Here is a 6,541-nt window from a genome sequence, read left to right as displayed (position 1 = left end):
GGGAGGGTGTTGTGTGTGAAATGGAGTGGTGGGAAGAGGAAGAGGGAGCCGTGAGTGAAGTAGACTGGGGGAGGGAGTAGAGAGGGAGGGAGCCATAGACTGGGTGTGGAGGGGTGGGGAAGGGCAGAGAGAGGGAGGCTGGGTTGGACTGGAGTGTCCAAATTTAAAAATCACACAACACCTGGTTACAGTCCAACAGGTTTATTTGGAAGCACTAGCTTTCGGAGAGCTGCTCCTTCATCAGGTCGTCATAGAGTATAAGATCATAAGGCACAGAATTTATAGCAAAAGATTAGTGTCATGCAGCTGACACCCATCATATTGGGCAATGGGAGCCAGTGTGAGAACTTCTCTGGTTATGTCTTGAAACCCATTGTACAACAGATTTCTTACAGAAACACATCACCCACGGTCTAGTCCAACCAGGAACATTTCTTGTCACAATGGCCGTTTCAGCACTCTACACCAGTATTCCCTGGACCGTTTTACTGCAGCAGCCTCCACACTCAATACCAACAACTGCCAATCTCCGAGCACCATCCTACAACTCATCTGCTGCATCTTCAACCATAACGTTTTCACCTTTGGCAACCACTCATTCATCCAGACACACATTTCTTTAGGAACCACTCCTTCATCTAGAAACAGCCATGGGGACTAAACGTGTGCCCCAATATGCAGGCAAGCATTTTTACGCATGAGTTTGAACAAGATTTCTTTGCTGCACAAGACCTCAAACCGCTACTATACACCAGGTATATTGACGACATTTTCTTCCTCTGGACCCATAGTGAGGAGTCACTGAAGTGATGTCAATGAGTTTCATCCCAGCATCAAACTCACCATGGACTACTCTCGCGTATCTGCCTCATTCTTGGATACATGATTCTCCATCAAGGATGGACACCTCAGTACCTCGAGGAGAAAGTGAGGTCTGCGGATGCTGGAGATCAGAGCTGAAAATGTGTTGCTGGAAAAGCGCAGCAGGTCAGGCAGCATCCAGGGAACAGGAGAATCGACGTTTCGGGCATAAACCCTTCTTCCTGACATATTAAACAGCCATTCCCTATGGATAAACCCTATGCATATACAGGATTTTCTCAGATGAGGAGGAACGTATTGGACACCTGAAGGTGCTCAACTCATCGATAGCCAGTTCCGATGTGCCACAGCGAGAAACCATAATGACCTCCTCAGGAGACAGTCATGGGTTGCAACCGATGAGGTATCCTTCATTGTCCAGTACTTCCTGGGAGCCAACAAACTACAATATGTTCTTCACAGCCTGCAACACATTATTGATCAGGATGAGCATCCCACCAAGACCTTTCCCTAGCCTCCACTTCTCGCCTTTAAACAACCACCAAACCTTAAACAGACTATTGTTCGCAGCCTTCAGGACAACATTGACCACAACACCGAACAACCATACAATGGTTGGGGAGACAGGACACAAACTTGCAGATCATTTTAGAGAACATCTCTGGGACATCTGCACTAACCAACCCCACCACCCCATGGCTGCACACTTCAACTCCCCCTCCCACTCTGCCAAGGACATGCAGGTCCTGGGCCTCCTCCATTACCAAACCCTAATCATCCAGCACCTCATCTTCCACTATGGGACCTTCCAACTACATGGGATCAATGTGGAAATCACCAGTTTCCCCAGTTCACCTCCCCTCACCTTATCCCAGTCCCAACCTTCCAACTCAGCACCACCCTCTTGAACTGTCCTACCTGTCCATCTTCCTTCCCGCCTGTCTGCTCCACCCTTTCTCCAACCTGTCACTTTCACTCCCACCTTCATCTACCTATCACATTTCCAGCTATCAGCACACCTCCATCCCCTCCCATTTATCTCTCAGTTCCCTTGGCCCACAAGTCTAATTCCTGATGAAGGACTTATGCCTGAAGCATCGCCTCTCCTTATCCTCAGATGCTGCCTGACCAGCTGTGCTTTTCCAGCATCACAACCTTTGATTCTGATCTCCACCATCTGCAGTCCTCACTTTCTCCACCGTAAAATCTCATTATGTCAACTACTGCAAGACATGTCAGATTGTCCACACAGATAACACCATTACCCGTGGGGACACTACCCACCGTGTACGCAGCGTGTGACTCAGCCAATATTGTCAATCTCATACACTGTAGGCAAGGATGCCCTGAGGCATGGTACATTGGCAAGACCAAGCAGACGCTATGACAATGGGTAAATGACACTGCACAACAATCACCACACGGGTGTTCCCTCCCAGTCGGACAACACTTCAGCAATCAGGGACATTTGGCCTTGGATCATCAGGTGACCATCCTCTGGGGTGGACTTAGGAACAGGCAACAACGTAAAGTGCCTGCGCAGAGGCTGATTGCCAAGTTTGGTATCCATGAGGATGGCCTCAACTGGGACCTTGGGTTCATGTCCACTACACTACTTTGCAGACACAAGCGCTCACTTTCACATTTTACCAAGCTTTCAGACCCCACACAAACACACTCTCTCACATTCTCTTGCGCTGTCGCACTACTGTTACACACATGGGGGAATTTGTATTTACAGATACATTCTATTTCACTCAAAAAATGGACAATCTGCAGGCAGTCAATACTTGTAATGTTTTGTAAGTTCCACTTTGGAAATTGAACCAGTCTGACTCAAGATTGGGATACAGACAGACTCTGACCTCACACCTTTAGTGCATTATCTGAGCTGAGATGTCACTTTTTAGAAAACCTAAAGTTATCCCTAGAAGGTGACAGAAGTAGTTCTGGGATTTGCATGGTAATGAACCGAAGCCTGCAATCCATTCTAAACGATGAAAGACTTAACAAACTATCCAGGTTTGTTAAATATATAATTTGAGTTGCATGACACTGTAAACTATTACTATAAATTCTGTGTCTTATATTCTACAATCATCCGATAAAGGAGCAGCGCTCCGAAAGCTAGTGCTTCCAAATAAACCTGTTGGACTGTACCCTGAATTTTGAAATAGACTGGGGCGGGGACAGGACGGGACAGGACAGGACAGGGAGCTGTGTGTGAAATAGGCCGCCGCCCGAAAGGGGGAGGGGACACCGCTGGTTTTATCTGTTTTTGTTTGTCCCTGGCCGGGCCAGCACTTGTCGCCCGTCCCTGGTTGTTAATTGAAGGCGGTGAGCTGCCTTCCTGACCTGCTACAGTCCATCTGCTGTGGGTTGGCCCGCAGTGTTCCCAGGGACAGCATTACCAACTGAACCTGTTTGCTCACCTTGAGGGAATCTGCTGCCCATTTGTCTAACACTTTTTAAAGCGGACCATTACTTATTGAAAATGAATGTGGTGCAGTGAAAAGCCTGTGTATGTTCTGTTATGATCACTTGTCAGACAGCCCCCCCCCCCCCCCTCCACACTGTGTGTGCCATTTCTCTTCAAACGTTTTACAGTTCAATGGACAAATTGGATGATGGATAAAATCACATTGTGAGCTCTTCATTCCAATGATCTAGCTCAGGCCTAATATGGCAGAAAGCTATCTCTATCAAATAATCGCACTCTCACTAAAATTTCTGGTTTTGTTAATAAGCATAAACGAGTTCAGTTTTCTGAAGAAGAACTTTGGAAAAGCTGACCCATAAATTGGCTGCTGTGTGATGGAAAGGTAGCTGTTAAGTTAACAGTTACATGTTTGTGTTGATTCTTTCACAGATGTACACACACCCTTATAGACACACACACTCCCACACACTCACATGCACCCCCTCACAGACTTAAGACACTCTACACTCACTACACACACACATACACTTTCTCACAGTCACCACCCCCAACCCAGACAGACAAAGACCCACATGCACACATATATTTTGTGGGGTGAATTTGTACTTGCAGGGTTACATTGTACTTTGCCGAAAAACTGCATGCATTCATATAGAACTCTGAGCTCAAAAACTGCATGAATTCATGTAAAACTCCATTATCTCACTTTTTAGATTAGAATCAATCTAAACATCATGGCATAGACAGAGAACACGGGGGCTAACACCTTCAACATATTGTCTAGCTATTCCCATTGTTAACAGCTAACCTGAGAATGCGATTTTTTAAAAAAAGGTTTTGTGATTTTCACATGAAAGAAGTGAAACTATCACTATATTCTAACAGATGAAAGGCTTAACGGACAATCAATTTTTCAATGTATAATTTCAGTTACATCACACTGTAAATTTTTGCTATAAATTCTGTGTGTTAGGATTGAGCCCTCCACTATCACCTGATGAAGGAGCCACGCTCCGAAAGCTAGTGTGCTTCCAATTAAACCTGTTGGACTATAACCTGGTGTTGTGTGATTTTTAACTTTGTCCACCCCAGTCCAACACCGGCATCTCCAAATCATCACAGATATACGCTGCGTCATGACTGTGGTATGCCCAACATCCTTGTGCAACATTGTTTTCTCTGCTTTTACTGTGTGCTTATATGTATGTTACAGGTCATTAACGATTATTGTATTTAAGTGCTCAGTGCATTTTAATAGTTTGGAAGAATGAAATGTTCTCTCAGTTTGCCTGATTGGTATGGTAAAGTTAATTATATTGTACTCCAAACCAATAGACACTTGTTAATTTCATTTTGACTAAACCCATCAAAACAAACAAAAATTGGAATTGTTTTTGATTTAATGCTTGCCCTCTGAATCATCACTTTCTGAATTACAGTTGTTGTATGAACAGCAAATAATACTTCCATATTTTGTATTTGATCCCCACACCTCTATTATATAGATTATATATGGGAGGATTGTTACTAATTTTAACTGAAATGCTGGTGCCTGTACCTTGCTGTTTAACTCATTAAAGTCTTGACATTGTAACGAATGATGCTAGGAAGGAGCTTTGACTCTTGATAGAATCTTTTGTTCACCATGATTTCTTTCTCACATTTAATATAACTGTGCTGCTGCAGCTAAGTGTGAGATCAGTTTATGTTCACACATTCATAAGGAATTTACTGAAATGGTAGCTGTGGTAGCATTCTAAATGCAAGTTGCCATTTTAAAACTTGTGCTTGTATTTGATCATGACATTTGAGCTAGACTTTACTTATTTTGCTAAGAGGATGGGTGAGGAATTTTGGTGCAATAATTTTTAAATTGGATGCATTTTAGCTTTGGATACAAGGTAGAAATGCATATTTCAGCATTATAACTTGCTCCAAATATAAAATCTCTGGTGATTCGACTTTCTCCTTCTCAGTTCTGTTTATTTTGTTAATCTTAATCGTCAAGACAAAAACCTACAGATAGATATTAAGTGGTCAAAGTACTCAGATCAGCTATTCTAGAAGAGAATATACTTTAGTTCTTAACTTTTTTGAAAGGTTTTGAAAAAGCCTCACTGCAGCAGTGAGCGAATGAAGAACATAACATGTTTAGTTTGAATATTTTGAATTTTTTTTGTAATTCAAGTGAAATACACCAAGTTAGTTATAGAAAAAACACAGCACATTATTCTGTGTTGACCATAATGCCATACTCAACTAATCCTGTCTGCATGATCCATTACCTTCCATTCCCTGCCTGTTCATGTCTAAGTGCCTGTTAAACATTGCTGTTGTCTCTGCATCTCCCACCTCCATGGTGATGCCCTCTTTGTATATTAAAAAAAGCTATTCTTGTTCATTATTGTTTGAAGCTCCTCCCATCACCTTAGACCTATGTGCCCTAGTATTAAACATCTCCACTCTGGGGAAAAGGACTCTGACTATCCAACCATTTATGTTTCTCCAGTTTTGTATAAAGTAGCACCTCTCCGTACCCTGCAGGGGATACCTTCCAAGTCCTACTGTGGAAGCCCGAAACCGTGGATAGGAGCTAACGCATTCATTTAAATGGGAAGTGTACCTCCCCGGCAGCCCCCTGGTCCCGGGTTCTGGAATATGTTTGGGCCGTTGTAAACCGCGGGTAACAAACTGCGGGAACCAATTCAGCAGATACAGCGGTTGTTCTGTATTTCTATCAGGTCATTCTCCGTCTCTGATGCTGTAGCAAAAATAATCCAAGGTATCCTTGTCGCTAATATACTGTATTCCAGTAACATCACAGAAAACCTTGCACTGTTTCCAAAGCCTCCAAACCCATCCTATAGTGTAGTGACACACCTGCACACACTACTTCAGATGTGGCCTAAGCAACATATTTTATACAACTGTAACATGACTTGCCAATTTTTATACTCTATGCGCTGACTGATGAAGGAAAGTATGCCGTATGTCACCTTGCGTTGTCACTTTTTAGGGAACTATGGACTTGCACCCCAAGAATCCTCTGTATTATCAATGATTCTGAGAGCCCTGCCGTTTACTGTATACTGTACTTTTAAATTTGACCTCCCAAAATACATCACCCCTCACTTTCTGTATTAAACTCCATCTGTCATTTCTTCTGCCCAGTTTTCCAACTGGTCTGTATCATGTTGTATCCTTTGAAAATCTTCCTCATTATCCACAACTCCACCAATTTTCATGGCATCTTCAAACTTACTGATCAGACCATCTACA

Source organism: Chiloscyllium plagiosum, chromosome 47, assembly GCF_004010195.1.
Source record: "Chiloscyllium plagiosum isolate BGI_BamShark_2017 chromosome 47, ASM401019v2, whole genome shotgun sequence".
NCBI lineage: Eukaryota > Metazoa > Chordata > Chondrichthyes > Orectolobiformes > Hemiscylliidae > Chiloscyllium > Chiloscyllium plagiosum.
The sequence above is the reverse complement of the archived record's forward strand: the minus strand, read 5'-3'. Positions refer to the sequence as shown.